This window comes from Prionailurus bengalensis, chromosome A2 (assembly GCF_016509475.1).
Source record: "Prionailurus bengalensis isolate Pbe53 chromosome A2, Fcat_Pben_1.1_paternal_pri, whole genome shotgun sequence".
Classification (NCBI taxonomy): domain Eukaryota; kingdom Metazoa; phylum Chordata; class Mammalia; order Carnivora; family Felidae; genus Prionailurus; species Prionailurus bengalensis.
This window is the reverse complement of record NC_057348.1, coordinates 134,464,828-134,482,287: the sequence shown is the minus strand read 5'-3', so window position 1 is coordinate 134,482,287 and position 17,460 is coordinate 134,464,828. Positions and strand designations below refer to the sequence as shown.

The following is a 17,460-nucleotide window of genomic DNA, read 5'->3' as shown; positions in this document are numbered from 1 at the left end:
AGTAAAGGAAGCAAAAGAAAGTTTGGAATCATTGTGGGAATGGGGGAAAATGGGCAATGACCAAAACAAAAGTTCTCTTGAGGTGATACTAATCCTAATGCACAATGCTGATTTCAGTTGAGTGTCCAAGCAGTCAGCAAGATAGATTTGGGAATTAAATGGTTCCATAATCATGACGTTGGTAGTGAATTCTTATAATGTTTATATAACTCATCAGATATATGGGCCTTTATTAAAGGGCAATGCTAGCATTTGATTATTTTTATTTCAAAACCAGTTTTATTAAAATCTACAAGGAATAATTTCAGAGAAAAGAAAACACACTGAAACAGATACTCTGCTCTCTTTTCAATAAAACCAACAATCTGAAGATGTTAAAGAAATGAATCAGATATAATGATCATCTAACTGTGAAAATTAAAACCCATTTAGGAATTGTGAGGGAGGCTTGATCTTAAATACCACTCTAGTTACTCATTCAGAATCTTTAATAACATTTGGAAAGTAATTAATCAACTTATGACATAGACTCAAGGGCTGTCACATTTCATTGTCGTTAGTGAAACTGGGGTTTTATCTGCACTCTTCTGGTGATTTAAAGAACAATCTTTTTTGTAAGCTTTTTGAAGAGCAGAAGAATGTTTAAAACAATTGAATTCTGACATAGATTTCAATGAATAATCCAAGTATGTGTTAGTAAAACTGAAGTACAGTTTAGAAGTATCTTAATTTTGACATGACAGAAAGTGAATTTCTGAAAAGTCCAAAATGTGTATTTATTTCTTTTAGGAAGACGCTTTTTCTGTCAACAAGCTTTACTTTGGGTGCTTCTTTATATAATTCAATAGCACTTAAAAAAAAAAAACAGCTAGGGTAATAATATTTTAAGCCCAAAGGTTCATGTAGGCCCTAAACGATTCTATTTGTCTGGTGTCTCTATCTTAACTAGACAATGGTCAGTCCATTAACTCACCTTGGACAGTGTAGCAGCAGCTGAAGGGGTTCTGTCTGAATATGAGACCAGAGTAAGGTGACATCTACTCACTTCAGTCTCTCAGAGGAGGAAAAAGACAAAAAGTGAAGGCAGACCTTGATAGGAGCTTTCCTCAAATCTTTAGACCACTGTCTGAGTTCGTGTTTAGAACATAACAAATGTAATTATTACATACACTCCAGCATGAACTCTGTGTAATCAAAGCCCAAAGAAATGGCCTCAAGATAATATCTGAAAGTAAAGCTAATATATATCCACAGCAGATGGTATTCCAAGGGAGAATAGTTATGGATATAATTTCGAAGGCCATAAGCTTTGATCCCAAGAGTAACTGATGCATTATAATGAGCTGATATGCTAGAAAATTCTGGTCATGAACATCATGTAAAATACTTGTAAATTTGGTTTTAAAACTATGAATTCTTCTGAGAATACAGAATTTCATTTGTAGTGTCTGCAAGTAGCTAATAGAATGCTTAGAGCATGTCTCCAACACTCAGAATAAAAGTTCCTTCTATTTCCTGCTACGTATCCTTGCTATTCTTATTGGTATCTGAGGGTAGAACTGAATAAGAGTTCTGATCTAGGACTGGCAAATGATAGCCTCACTTCTCCTAGAATCAAACCACATGTGACAGAGGAAGTTCAGACTTTGCTTACCTATCACATGTCCTACCATTTTACTGTGAGTATTCCTGGATTCCCCACTCAGTTGTGCCCAGCCTTTTTCCTATTCAGAAGGCAGCAGCCTGATTCCTAATGTGACACTCTCCTCACAACCAGCATTGCACCCAAGCCCGTGACCCAGCAGTGTATCCACCCATCTCTCCCCTCTTGTAACCTCACTGATTCAACACCCATTAAAACTTCCAGGTTTGGGGGCACCTGGGTGGCTCAGTGGGTTAAACATCTGACTCTTGGTTTCAGCTCAGGTCATGATCTCATGGGTTCATGAGTTGGAGCCCTGCATTGGACTCCATGCTGACAGTGCTGAGCCTGCTTGGGATTCTTTCCCTCTCTCTCTGCTCTTCCCCCACTGGTGCTGTCTCTCTCTCTCTCAAAACAAAACAAAACAAAACAAAACAAAACAAAACAAAACAAAACAAAAATAATAAACTTCCAGCTCTTCTCCTTCATTATTTCTTTTCTCTATCTGTTGCATGAGAGTTATCACAAAAACCTTCTTAACTTGAACTACAGTTTCCCAAGTATACAAATATAAAGGCTTATCAAATTATGAGAACTTGTAGAGTTTTAAAGAGCATCTAAAAATGAACGTGCACATATTGATATACGATTATTACTAATGGTTTGATCAACCATTGAAATAGAAATTAAGCATGTCTCTTTCTATATATATGACCATATAAGCCATATAAATAAATTACTCCTTATATAGTACTATCCATAATTAAGTTTCAAAACAAGTTTAATGATGGAATGAATATGCATTCAGTAAACCTTCAGGTTCACCTAAAAGAACCTCTATGTAAAGACCATAATAGCACAATTTTCCTTTTTCTCTCCACCAAGATACAAGAAATCACCAAATGCTGTCACCCCAATGTTTTCTGAGGACAAAATGTGAGGAGTAGTTAGAAATTCACAACATGGTATCAAGAAAGATCTCAGTGCCCATGTTTCAGTACTCTGCCTTCTTCTAAATACTACTTTCTTTCTTTTAGAGAGAAGGACTTGCTGTCTCCACAGCCATCAGTACTCTAATCATGTGCCTTTCAACTTCACGTAAAGCTACATATCTGTGCTGAGTCCATATGGGAAGTCTAGTTACTAGAAAATATACACTCAAAAACAGGAAGTCTAAGTACAGTAAGAGGTGTTTTTCTCCACACAATAGAGTTTAAATATGTGTCATCTATATAATCTGGAGCAAAACCTAACACCCTCATTATTGTTGAAAAACTCTTCCCTTCTACGTTACGGCAACTTAGGATTATAGCATTACATTTTCTAAACCTGTTTGAACTTGCTTATAGATACAAATGACCTGCCCTTTTCTATGCATAGTTTTCAGTCAGTAAGCATGTCAAGGTGGGAGGAAGAATGGCAGGAACAGTAAAAGGGGGAAAAAAAAATCAATTTTCAGAAAGCATATGGTAACAACTGAATATTTAATCTAATTAGCCTAGAAATGCCTTCCTATTTTCAGCACTCTTTGCAAGGCAGTTGCTTCATGGTACAGAATGAATTTCAATAAATGTCATATATTTAGTTTGATGGCTTATTTTAAAAATTTGTCGAACCAGGTCACTGACTCAGAATAGATTTATTCTGAGACATGACAGATGGATACTGATACTGAATAGAAAGATTGACATTAGCTGGAAGGTTCTACACAGAAGAAAACGTCATTCAGTTAACATTCAACAAAAGTGTTACTGAGTACCTACTGTGTGTTAGGATAAAATAATAAATATTTGGACCTTACTTTTTTTTTTTTACAATAGAAAGAGGAGTGCTGGCAAAATATTTTCCTTGGGGTTAGTAAGGATTACAACTGAATACTACTGGGTCTTTAAAAGTACTTACATTTTTCACATTGCATCAGAAAACTGTATTAGCACTCGTTCAAATATTCATTCTGTTACGGTTATGAGATTTTAGACCTAATTCAGATATTTGAAGATGCTGTTTACTGACCCTTAGCAAAAACCAACTTCCTATTCTTCTGGAACAAAAAAGGCCTTACATGGCTTCAAAGATTTCTTAGACATCAAAGAGCTTAGAGAGACATACAGTTTATGGGTAATGATTTAGGATTTAGTGAATCAAAAACACATGGATTAAATTTCCTTTAAAAGACTCCTAGGTTTAAATTTTAAGAGCTAAAATATTGGTCTAAACACATAGTGGTCTCAAGAAAAGGCAAAACTTATTTTGGAAGATAGTTTGAATTGTCTTGTGGACCCCAAACTTGGCTGGATTTTCCTTTCTCACATGATTAGACTTCAAAGGAGACAACCTGCCTTCTGTTAAACAAATTTACTCTACCTCTCTCTCTGCCTTGTGAAAACTACATTACAGTTGACCCTCCAATAACATGAGTTGGGAATGCACAGGTCCACTTATACAACACAGTACTGTAAATGTATTTCCTCTTCCTTACCATTTTCTTAATAACATTTTCTTAATAACATTTCTTCACTTTAAGAATACAGTATATAGTAAATGTAACATAATGTGTTAACCAACTGTTATTGGTAAGGCTTCCAGTCAACAGTAGGCTATTAGTAGTTAAGTTCTGGGGGAGTCAAAAGATACACAGATTTTTGACTGTGCAGGGGGTCAGTGCCCCTAACCCCTGTGTTGTTCAAGGGTCAACTATATTTCAAAGGTCTCCAGCTCTGAATGCTTTTCGGTATTTTCAATAAAATGTTAAAAAATCACAAACAACCCATGGTCTTATGAAACAATTGCAGTACTTTCCAGTTCCTCCAAGTCAATTCTGTTTTCTTATGTGCAACTTCAAAATTGGACTGGGATTTTAGATCCAACTATCAGGGAATATAGGATCACTTCAAAACAGGAAAAAGCCACTGATATTAATATGTGCACTGTTTCACGATATATTATATTTGCATTTAAAATAGTAGGAAGAAATACAGTACATAATCTTCCGTTCTAACACAATGGCCTTCCTGAAGGCCACTAGCCTGGGCATTTCACTGAGATTTTAGGATTAAAGGAAACAAGTTAGTGGACAACCTGTGAGCTTTCATTCCTTTGGAAAAATAGATTGCAATAGTGATCTGATGGCTTTTAAAGGGCACTCGAAACTAATGCAGTGCAAATTTTGAATTTCAATGGTAGAGAAATAACAACTAGTGAAGTTCAGGCAGATATAAAAAAACAAAACAAAGCAAAAGCACCAGTATTCCAAAGAGGGAGTTTATCCTGAATGAGAACTTGGAAATGAAATCTATACATACAGTTACGATGAACTGAGGTTTCAGAAAAAGATTGTTTCACTTTAAGAATGAAAAAAGTAGAGTGCCCTTTAGTTTACAAATATACATAGCTTGATAGAAAGCATACTGGTTAATGAGTTTACAAAATTAAGTATGTGTCAATAGGTGATAAATTATATCTTTTTTTATTTAAAAAATTTTTAATGTTTATTTTTGAAAGAGAGAGAGACAGAGTGTGAGCAGGGGAATGTCAGAGAGACAGAGAGACACAGATTCCGAAACAGGCTCCAGGCTCTGAGCTGTCAGCACAGAGCCTGACGCAGGGCCTGAACTCACAAATTGCAAGATCATGACCTGAGCCGAAGTCGGATGCTCAACTGACTGAGCCACCCAGGTGCCCTTATCCTTTTTTTTTTTTTTTTAATTGCTAAACTAATTTTCCAGAGGGAGGACAAATCTGAGAACTCTAGAAGATAAAATACTTGGCACAAGTGGCTCTGGGACTCTTCGGCCATGCATGCTGCTGAATATAACACCTGAAGGTGATACAGTGGACCACTTGGCGGGTATAGTCATGGCTAAGGATTGTAAACAGAACCACCAGAGTCCAAATCTGGCACACAGACTTGTTGTCTCTGTATCCTGCACAGTGTTTTAAAGATGCTGAGTCAACACTTTAAAGTTGCAAGGTTTCTAGTTTCTCTTGAAAATTTGAAAGACACCACCACATGGGTCCATGACACATATTGGGATCCACAGCAACTCTGATGATGCCAAATGCTGGCTGCCTCCTTTCAGGTGCAGCTTTTTCTAAGCATGTTGTCATTCCTAGTGAAATGGTTAGTTTCATTCATTTAGGTTGCCTGTTTGCAAATCTTTTTTTAATTTTTTATTTTTTTTATTTTAATAATCTCTACGTCCCACATGGGGATTAAACTCACAACCCCGAGATTGAGTTGCATGCTCCACTGACTAAGCCAGACAGGTCCCCTCCCTTTTTTTTTTTTTTTTTTTCCTGTTTGCAAATCTTGATACAGGATATAGACAGGGCTTAAAGGGGCAGGAAGAAAAGAAGAAGAAAATCCAACACAGTGGTTTAACATTGGAAAGGGAAAAGAAAGGAGAGAGACAAGAAAAAAGTGTTCAGCAAACAGAGGCTGCATACCATGAGCAACTGTCTCCTTTGCTGTCTCCAAATATTTACTATGGAAGGGATCTGAGACAAAGGCTGTGGGTATTACTCTCAACAAATCCTTTTGGGCCAGGCTTACAGTGTAGAAAATAAGAAGGAAAATTGTCTGAATGGAGCAAGAACCTTGATCAAGGATGGCACGTGGACATGGGACCAACTGAATGCAGGAAAATACCATGGGTTTGCTTCTTCCATACACCATAAACCAAGGGATGTGGGCCACTCCTTCACCGTCCCCTTTGAGACTGCAATGAACTATGGCAGGCACTGTCCAAGTACTTCCCATAAAAAATGAGGGACTCCAAGTATAGCTGTGCGGGCTATGCACTGCACAATTCCAGAGACAACAAAATGAAAATAGCGTTCCCAAGAAGTGCAAAGCAGAAGCCATGCTCCAGATTTTCACATGGCTCATTCTCTTATCTCCTTCAGGTTCTAGTTCAAAGGTCATCTTCAAAGTGAAGCCTTCTCTAACTCTACTACTGAATTTTTCAATTACCACTCCATCCCCTTATGCTTGACAGTCCCCACTCCGCTTCCTTGCAGCTCTTATCACCACATCACAAACACCACATTTTTATTTATGTATTTTATTTATTGTTTGCCTTCCTCAATATAGAACAGAGTATTATACTGTTAGAGATCTTAGTCTGTTTTATTCTCTACTGCTATGCCAGAGTCTTGAATTATGGCTGGTAGGCGCTCAGTAAATTATCCTGAATGTCTAAGTCCTCAATCACATTCTTAGAGTGTAGGAACCTGACTTTCTATACCCAACATGGGGTATGAACTCACAACCCTCAAATCAAGAGTTACATGCTCTATCGACTAAGCCAGTGAGGTGCCCCTACAGGCCCTTAATATGAATTCTATGGTTCCCTATAGCTACATAATTTATTACAGAAATTAAAAACTACATAAGTAACCTGCATAAATATACTTGTGCAAATTTACACAATCATAGAAGAAATATGTATACCTGGATATGCAATTAGTCAGTTAGCTGGGGTTTTTTTCCCCACTGTTCTCACACCTCCTGCTACAAATGCTACACGTGTGATTTTTCTCTCAATTACATTTTACAGCTTATAAAAACACTTTCTTCATTTTGTTCTCCGAAAAGCAAAGGATCTGTAGTAAGATTTTACTGGATGTTTTTATTGAAACAAATCCCAAGGGGAATATACTAAACTGTTAAACACAGCTGAAGAGATATCTGAGAATGGGCTTTCTGATAGTAGGACAGATTACAAAATTACTCACAGCTCTTTATCTGATAACAGGAGCAGAACGCCCCACACATATGAATGAAGGCTTTTTCTGGTATCTTTACTACAAAAAGAGAAAGAGCAAAAAAGAGCATTTGAGAAATAGAAGGTGAGAAAAACTCCAGAAATTAGAAATGTTACATTCATCACTTATCACTAACCTAAGAATCCTAAACTATGCTTCAGTGGAAAATGCTTCAAACAGTTAACCTTAATGATGGCTGGGCAGAAGCTATGTGGTGCAGTCAGGATAGCATGGAGGCTAGGCTCAAACACAGTGTCCTTGCCTATAGCAAAGAGAGGTTAGTATGTTGATATCAGCCTCGTCTATTTTGTAAGGTTGTTGTAGTCTCAAAAAGAGAACATGCTCAGAAATAGGTTGAAAATTCTAAGAAGTCTTTAAATTCCAATCTTTTGGTTTTTTTTTAAAGAAGTCTATTATTTAGTAGTAAATGGGATGATTTCTAATGTCATTTTCATGTTATGTCCCCTTAATAATTATGGATCTTGGTTCCATTTTATATGTTATTTATCTGAATATCTAGATTATAAACTCTTCAAGGGCAGAGATTTCATTTCTCCCTTTGAAAAAATGTTTCTTTAGTATCAAACACATACGACGCTCAACATATAGTTCTTAGCTATTTTTGGTGAGGCAAATGTAAGCCTGGCAGCAATTCAGTGCCTGTTAAGAAAAGAGAATCAAAGTGATCCTAAATTGACATTAGTCAGTATATTTATCATCCATTACTAAGAGGTTACTATTTATTTTGCATAGAGCAAAGCCCTTGAGGAAACTGCCCTGAGGGCTCTATGTCAAAGATACCAGTTTCAACATACACCAGGGAGGTAAAAGGAGGTTAATTTCCTGGTACGTGAGATTCTTCAAATTTTCTTCCCTTAAGGCAGCACAATTAGGAAATTTGGTATCCCATTAACAAGCACAGCAGCCTGAGGAAGTATTAGGGATGATGGGGAAAAGACAGCATTGCTGGCTCTGGTGCGCCTAATGACAGCAAAGAAGAAACCATGAAATCAGAGTGGAAAAATGGGGGTACAGAGGGTTTGGAAGCAACTCTGACCAAACCCAGGAGAAGGGGTGAGGAGAAAGGGACAGAAAGATGGGAGGTGCTCTCAGAGTGTACAGAGCTGTGTATTCCTCATGGGTGTGTGGCCATAGGCACTGGTGCAACCACCTAGAGAAAGGTGTTGTGTCCGAAAGGAATAATTCTTTTGAGTTATTCACTTTCTTTTGAGATGATTACATTTGAGAACAAGTTTATTTGAGGCTACTATATAGATTTGTAAAAGGAAAATTAGACCAATGCTATTTTGAATTATTATTTTTTTAACCAACGGCTAAGAAAATTGACTTTTCAAATGTATTTCTTAGTCTAACCCACATTAAAACAAATTTTAAAAATTTCAAGATTATAGTGGGACATATACTTAAATGGGAATTTATAAAATAAGTATATGTCTCCTGCTTAGAAAAGGGTCAATTTCCTTTTATTGTAATTTTAAAAGTCATGAAAATATTACCAGCTTTCATACTGACTGGCTACGGTTAATCTTGTATATCTTTAGCATTCAAATAAACCTCACCCATTAATTCTGAAGGCATGGAGTGTATATATAATGTAAACCCCTCCTGTGATGTATTAAGAACAAAGCAATCTTTGAAAAAGTAATACTCAGCAGATCATCTTTTATATGCCATACAGTCCATCATGTTAAAATCAAAACATATTTAGGTTAATAATTATAGACTTATGCACCATTAAGTTTGAGACTTGAACAGATTTTCCAAAACACCAGTGTATTTTATAGGCACTCAAGACACATTTTGTGTCTACACTACAAAAATGTCTTAGGAATAATATAAATGTTACTGGTATTATTCAGCAGTTTAAAAAGAATGAACTTCGAATACGCCACAGTCTTGCAGTGTATGAGTGGAGCCACAGCACCTTACTTCTGTTCTATTACAGAAGTTTACATGTGAAAACAAATCCCAATATGCTTAGAACTTGAAAGGAAAGCTACGTACATGTAAGTAATCCAAGCACCACTTAACAGTTTACATAAAAACACAATTTATGTCCCAGTAGCACAGAGAAACATGATGTACAGCATTTTCAGACCATCTTCATGCAGAAAAAATGCATTAGTCAGCTATAATAGTTCAGCTATAAAGGAAAATAATGTTTTTCTGGATCCATTTGCATGGCAATGTCCATATGTCTGGCTGATGAAAACGGCAGAATAAACCACCCAACTCTACAAAATGTGAACATTCTTCTTAAAATTCAGTAGAGGGTCCATATAGTCTATATTCTCTGCAATGTGAGTTTTTACAATCCTCTCACGTTCATCGCCCATCTTAACCCGACAATTATAGTATCCTGATTATGTTGCTTAAGAGGGCTGACAATATTTCATTCAGCCCTAGAGCTCCTTTGAACATAAAACTGTGATAAGGTAAAATACACTGGGCAACTATTCATGCGTGAGCCACTGGAACTCTCTCCAACTGCCAAATTAGTAAATGGCCCTTTTAAAACATAGAAGGTATGAAATGGGAAACCAATCCATAGTCGGTGAAAATACTTTCACTGGAACTTAAATTATTGGATCAGTACCAGTACTAGCTAGACTCCCCGACCTCCGGTTATAATCTATTTCCCCGAATAAGATAGATGCCCTCCATATAGCCCCGGCAAAGAGATAAGTAAGGTACGATTGAAAATGATGGATCACAAGCCCTATGTGTTTGCCAGAAATGAAGAATTCAGATTTTCACAAACACACCTGCCCCTTGAAAGGATCCTCAAGCGTTATAGATAAAGCAGGGCTGGGAACAAGAAAAGCACTTGGCTCGAATCTCGCCTGCCGCATCACTCTGGGACATGGTGACCAAATCTCTTTTCTAAGGGCTGAGTCAGGTCACCGCCTTGAAACTTGCCCGGCCATAACAGTCATACATCACCCCTTACTCCAGCGCCCCTCTCTCCCCTGAGTCATACAGGTGGCCGTCAGAAACAACCCCTTAAAACGAAAAGCTCCACTCTACACCTCTACCCCGCCACGTCCCTTCAGTTTCTGAAACCCCTAAACTCTTGCTCACCTCCCTGGTCTTGCCCCGTGGAACAGCACTCAGGTCTCTTAAGGGGAACAAAGAGCAGAACGCTGGGGCCGAGGGGTGGGGTGCGGGGTCTGGAGTGGGCTGTAGCTTTACCTCGAGGCGTCCAAGAACCGAGGAGAAGTCAGTCGCACAGAGACCACCCGCGTGCTCCGCGCCTCCCGGCTGCAGGTCAGCTGTCGCCCCGCATCTGGCTGGCGCCCTCCGCTGGGTTCCGCATCTGGTCACAAAGCGCTCGGGGCGCTGCAGGCAGCGAGAGCGTCCGGGTCACCTGCGGCGCGGCCGAGCCGAACGCCCGGTCTGCCAGCCAGCCGAGCTCCCTCCGCCCCTTCTCACCCGCGCGCAACCGAGCCGGTGACTCAGCCGGGCAGTGGCGCGCGCGGCCCGCGGCTGCCCCGGGCGCGTCCCGGCGGGAAGCACGGGCAGGCGACCCGACCCAAGCGCTCGCCCGCCTGCCCGCCCCAGCACGTGTCCGTCTACCTCGAGCGGGGTCGTCCGCCCGGTCCGCCGGTCCTAGGACCGCTGAGGTGGGGACTGGCACCACCCAGAGGGGGAAATCGGCCCCCGCCCTTCCTGCCGCCCGCGCGCTGCGCCTGGCCCCGCGGGGGTCGCGTTTCCTCCCACTCCTCCCCCGCCCCCGCCAAGGTGAAACTTTCTAGGTGGAGGAGAAGTTTTCTCGCCCTGGCCGCGAGATCTCAACTCCGCCAGCTCGGGCAGTTTGAAGTTAGCACAGCGGGAGATAAGCGAGTCCGAGTCTCCCCCTCCTGGTGCTCGCGCGGCGAGCGTCAGCCGACGCGCGGAACGCCCGGCGCGCCCACTCCGCGCACACTCCACGCACCCCACCCCGCGCGCTGCCGGCGGGAGAAGCGCGACGCTCTGTTGCCAGACTCTCCCACGGCTCCGTCAGCCGCTGGGCGCTGAGCGGGGTAGAGAAAGAGTTGGACACCACAGAGACAAGGAATTCATTGTTAGCGACGGAGGTAGGAGTGGATGGAGAATTGTCCCAATGATTTCGTTATGCAACGTTTATCCCCTACTATATAATAACTTGGCTCTCTGGGAGGAAGAACAACACAGGAGTTTAGCCCTGAGGAAACTTCAACTTCTTTCACTTTTTTTTTTTTTTCATAGCAGGAAACAGGCTGATTAAATAACTAGGCAAACAGCAATGAACAAGCAAAACGGAACAAAAGTTTAATTCTTGAACGTTGAAATCTTATGATTAAAAAAAAAAAAAAAAGGTTTGTGAGGCCTGGTGAATTGTATTAGGAATGTGTTAGGGCAAGTTTTTATACTTCATATGCCTGACTACCAAAATTGACATTAACCTTCAAGAGAATAAACACGCAAAGGTAACAGAATCTAAGGAACAGCATTGCCTGTTAGGTCTTAGTAGGTCTCCTTTCTGACTGGCCTAAGGGCTTGTCATATAATGGCATCTGTTAATTACTGAGTCACGGCACTAAACAACATTCACTGTGCAGGCTCAGGAATCATTTACTACAGAATGAAAAACAGAAAAGTAAAATAAGAATAGTTGTCATTTTCCTGAGAGCTTACTATGTGCCAGGCACTTTATCAGGGACTGCAGAAGCAGTTTCAATCCCCAAAAGTAATTACCTCACGATTCCCCAATTTTATGGAAAAAGGACTTTCCTATTACGTCATACTAGAGCTCTGCATTGAACCATTTTGCAGATGAGGAACCTGAATGCCTAAGTTCCTGAGGGTCACATATCTGGTTAGTAAAAGAGGTGAGGTTAGAACCCAGCCCTCAAATCCCAGTCAGGTGTTCTTCACAGCATGCCAAAAGGCCGAAGCCTGGCAAGCTTACTGAAGATTTCCTGATATCACAAGGCGCAATTTAAGTATGACTATGGTTATTGGTTATATAACCATATTGGTTATATGGTTATTAAAGGCTAACCTATAGGTCACAGGGCACTGGTCCCATTTATGGACAGTTCAGTTATAGATTTGGGGTTCAGTACCGACTTTCAATAAAAGAGGAATAAACTAATGGATTCACACACACACACACACACACACACACACACACACACACAATTAGCCATAGTTGTCCAAAGAAATGACTAGAGTGTCGTTTCTGTTTCCTGGTTTCCATAGCAATATGTTAACTGGATATTTAGATTGCATTATATAGTTGCCTGAACAGGTTTTCTGAGTTTGTGTACCATGATAAAAACACAAGAGAAAAAAATTACAATTAAATTAGTAGAAAAAATAGAAAATAGATTATAAACCTAAGTAATGTATTATGTATCTTCAGCACCAAAGTTTCCTAGTTCCTAGTTACTGACAAATTTCAATCCACTTTTGAAACTGTATTGAAAATTGTCATTTTGATTTATTAATCATGAGTAAGGAGATAACATTTTATAAAAATAACATTTACTAGGAATAGCATCATAAAAGTATCTGAGTGTGTGAAAATAAAATTAGTTTTTACATACTACCCAGAGAGTTTCGATCAGGGGAAGGGTTAGAAGTCATTTCACATATTTGGAAATGGACAGAAGCAGATACTTTTAAAAGGCAATAAGAGTTCTAAAGTTCAATTTTCGTTTTGTGGCTAACTTCACTTGTTGCTGTTTAACTTTCCTTGGGTCCATGGCATGGGTGACACACTGTATGATGGAGTTCTTTTGGTATTTTCCTAATCAAACCAAACTCCTGTGGCCAATACTGTTGGCTGGCTAAGCCAGCACCTGTTCCCAACCAGATATTCCTTTGCCTGCCTCCACTCCTGGGGTTAGAAAGGAGAAATACTTGCTTTCCCAGACTCCTTTGCAGCCAGACATGGCCATATGATATCATTCTGGTAATGAAATTACGCTAAAGTCTGTTGGGGACTTCTGGGAAAGAGTTTAATTTCCCGATTAAAGAGATCTGATAAGCTTGCCACCCCTTCCCACTTCTTGCTTTCTTGATTTCATATATAATGCCCAGCCGAGAAGTAGTCATCTTGTGACCATGAGAAGTTGGCTCTGGCATTGCTGAGCTATAGCACTAATACCAGTAGACCCCTGCTTCCAGATTTGTTATTTTTTGGGGAAAACGCTTGTTCCAGACACTGTTAGCCAGGATTTCCAACACCTGGAGTCCAAAGCATTCAAAACTGATATATTCTCAAATGGGGAACAAGACATCTCCAAGACTGAGTTTGGAATAGTAGTTAAGAGTGTGGGTTTTAGGGGGTGCCTGGTTGGCTTAGTTAGTAGAGCATGTGACTCTTGATCTCAGGGTGGTGAGTTTGAGTGGAGCCTACTTAAAAAAAAAAAAAAAAAAGAGTGTGGATTCTAGAGTCAGAAAGCCTTGGATTTCAGTCTCAGTTCTGCTGCTTGATACCTGTCTAACTATAGGCTGGTGGCTTAAACTGTGCCTTATCTGTAAAATGAGGATAGTAATAGGGTTTGTGAGGATGAAATGAAGAGCTATTAAGTAAAGCACATGGAATAGTGTCTGATGAAATATAAATTCTTGAAAGGCCTGAGCCATCCCTACCCACATATTCGTGGATAACACACAGTGCTAAACTATAAACAGGACCCCATCTCTTAACTCCGAGATGGGCCTAATGGTAGCCATGGACAAGACTGAGAGGAACAGTGATGTCCTGCTCTAAACATGCCACATCCTTTCTGCTCTCCCTTCAAAACATTAAAATGTGGATCTTCAAAGGTTCTCTTTAAGTTCATTCACATGATACTGTATTTGAAATAAAAATGAAAGCAGTTTTCTTAGAGCAAGGCTTCACACTGGCAACCTGTGGAGGGTAGGAACCACAGACATGCACAGGCCCACAGAATATTTTTTAGCAGTTTGAATTGTGGTAGACAGAACATATGTTTTGCAGTTTGCCATCATCTTACCATCTTGTCTTGTAATGCATCCAGCCTACCTCTGATCTTGAGGTCACTTTCTCCTATAGGCATTAGGATTTGTGACTTCTGTTTTAGAGTATTTATTCTTGGATTCACTCACTCTGCTCTCCCTCCTTCCCCAGCCCCGTTGCCCCTGTTATTGTGCCTATGGAAAATGTCCCCACAAAAGGACAAGAAGAATTCAGGTGACAGTTCCTCAACTCATTTTTGTAGACAAATACAATTTGGGGATGTAGGACTCCTCTTACTTTTTAGAGATACTTCATGTACAATAGAATATCGAAGATTCTGAGGACTCATGTGGAAAACCACAACAGAAGAAAACAAAAACAAAGACATGCTTTCTTCCTCTTAACATCTTTAGTAACAGTTTTCTGTAAAATTGATAATAGGGAATACACTGTTGGAAACCTTGCCTTAAAGAAAGGAAATGCCAGGAGTGCTTGGGTGGCTCATCTGGTTAAGCATAAGACTCTTGATTTCAGCTCAGGTCATGATCTCACAGTTGTGAGATCCATCCTGCGTAGGCTTGTGTGGGGACCCAGCTCAGGCTCCTTGCTAGGGGTGTTTAAGATTCTGTCTCTCCCTCTCCCCCCTCCCTTGCTTGCATGCACATGTACCCACCTCTCTCTTAAAAAAAAAAAAAAAAAAAGGAAATGCCAGATACGAAGGGTTAGAACAGGGCACTTTCAATATGAACTGCTTTTATGTCAATTTGTATTGGTCATTTGTTTGTGGCTGGGCTCTCTAAAAATAAAACAGGCAATGTTAAGTTATCTAAAAATACGACTAAGCATATTCAATATTGAGGACAAGTACACAACTGCTAGGCTCTTGAAGCTACAAGTATGGTTTTACTCAGAAGCTTAGGAAATTGGACACAGAAAAAATGAAAAAAATCTGCCATCTCCAACAGGATGCTGCAGTTTTGTTACAGATTTGGCTCATTTTCACATCCAGCCTATTGCCTCTCTCCTAAAATCAAGTAAAGGCATAATGTATTTATCTCTCATATTAAATGTCTACCATGTATCAATCATGTGTTTGAGTTCTGCTTATGTCCTCCTAACAAAACTCCAGGAGAGGTATCATCCTTCTCAGTTTACATCCAGGGAAATGAGGCTCAGAGAGATCAGGTAACTTAGACAGGGTCATACCACTGACCTAAGTAAGGCTGTCTCTTTGCAGAGCTCTTGCACTTCCCATTGCAACTATTATAAATTGTCTCAGGGCCTCTGGTGAATGATGTGGTCATTTAACATGGAACAGCCGAACTTAAAGCTTCCTCCTATTTTCCTTTCTTCTCTGTACACAAAGTCAGCTGCAACTTAAGACATAGGTACCCCTCTGTTTGCTTCACTTTGAGGACTGGATATTGCCATGAGAAGAAAGGTGCTGGCACCACCTATGGTGTTCCATCTGTAAAGCACTGCACAGGCTGGGTGGAGCAAGCGTCCCCAGCAGTCAAGGTGGCCCAGGTGGTCGGCTGTAGGTACAGGACTGAAACCTCCCAAGTGTGAAAAGGAATTGTAATGCTCTTTCCCCAATGTTTCTGTTTTTACAACCCTTGAGCCCTCCTTTGGGGACCTACGGAATGTGAGAGAGGAAGCAAAGCATCAAATGATAGAGTCAGGAGTCTTAATAAAAGAAGGTGTTTTAGAGAGTTACTGTCTTCTCAAGAGATGAAAAATAAAGGCAAAGGCTTTTAGAAGAAAGTCCCAGAAGGCTCTTACAATTCTTTCTGCTATCAATACTTCCCTCCCAGAAGTTGTATTAATTTTTTTTTCTTTTGTCTTTTACCTTGTGGCAAATTGGTTAAAAAAAAGCATTTTGGTAAAGAAAATGGGGAAAATCTTTCATTTTTATATAGCATTGTATAGCATTATTTCTCAATGAGCCTATCCATTTCCTCTCAATTTAAACTGTTTGGCACTAATAGAAATGGATTAGCTCTTCTTGGGAAATAGTGCACTAAAAAAATAAACATGTTTCCTTCATTGATCAGCATTAATTTATGGATAGCCTTTTAAAAATGCATATGTGAGTATGTGTGTGTAATTACTACAATGCCAGGTTTTACCACTAGATTATTGCTTTGGCACTTAACCCCAATGCATCAGTTTCTTCACCTATAAAAACAGTTTCAAAATCTAATGAAACTATTTTTAAAAATTAAGTATCAAAGGGGTGCCTGGGTGGCTCAGTCGGTTAAGCGTCCGACTTCAGCTCAGGTCATGATCTCACAGTCCGTGAGTTTGAGCCCCGCGTCGGGCTCTGTGCTGAGAGCTCAGAGCCTGGAGCCTGCGTCGGATTCTGTGTGTATCTCTCTCTCTCTCTCTCTCTCTGCCCCTCTCCTGCTCATGCTCTGTCTTTCTCTGTCTCAATAAATAATTAAAAAAAACATTTAAAAAAATTTAAAAAAATTAAGTATCAAACAAAATTTTTCTGAAACCAGTCCACTTGGAGCAAATACACCAGACAATTTACTAATTGTATTTTACAGAAAGGGACATTAACTTAGAAAGAAAGTATCCAGTATGCGGTTCTGATTAACTATTGCCTTATTGTATTGTATCCAAATATAAAATTCTTTTTTCTATTTCAGTAATTGATTGATTTAATAATCAACATAAGGATAGTATATTTACTATACTAGTAAATTAGGCACTTTAGAAGTGGCTACAAAATTCAACAGTTTAAGAGGGAATATATACATCTTAGCAGCATTTGAAAAATGATAGAATGAAAGGTTTGATTAGAATCACTGTAACTATTACAGGTAACTAATGTATTCTAAGGTATAACAAAAATGGTACCAACACCTTTGTATTGGCCAGATTTCAACCATTTAGCAACCTCAGTGTTTAAACATAATTACTATTGATATATGTACACAGAAGAAATGGCAGTAACTCTGGATTAACCTTGGTTTGTCAGCGAACAATTTAAAAAACTAAGATGGCAGACAAATTATGACCAGTCAAGGTTCATGTTCAGAAAGTCAGTGGTGATGCAAACTGCTTTGGACTT

The 17,460-nt window shown here is 39.6% G+C and overlaps 1 protein-coding gene across 1 annotated transcript in view; it reads right to left on the bottom strand.

The window, feature by feature from the left end:
- The window catches only part of MET (MET proto-oncogene, receptor tyrosine kinase), a 113,752-nt gene extending 102,327 nt beyond the window's left edge, over nt 1-11,425 (bottom strand). Inside the window, exon 1 of the mRNA XM_043589318.1 lies at nt 10,622-11,425. The gene's annotated coding sequence lies outside the window, so the exon portion shown is untranslated. The remainder of the gene's footprint in view (nt 1-10,621) is intronic.
- Between the last annotated feature and the right edge of the window lie 6,035 nt (nt 11,426-17,460).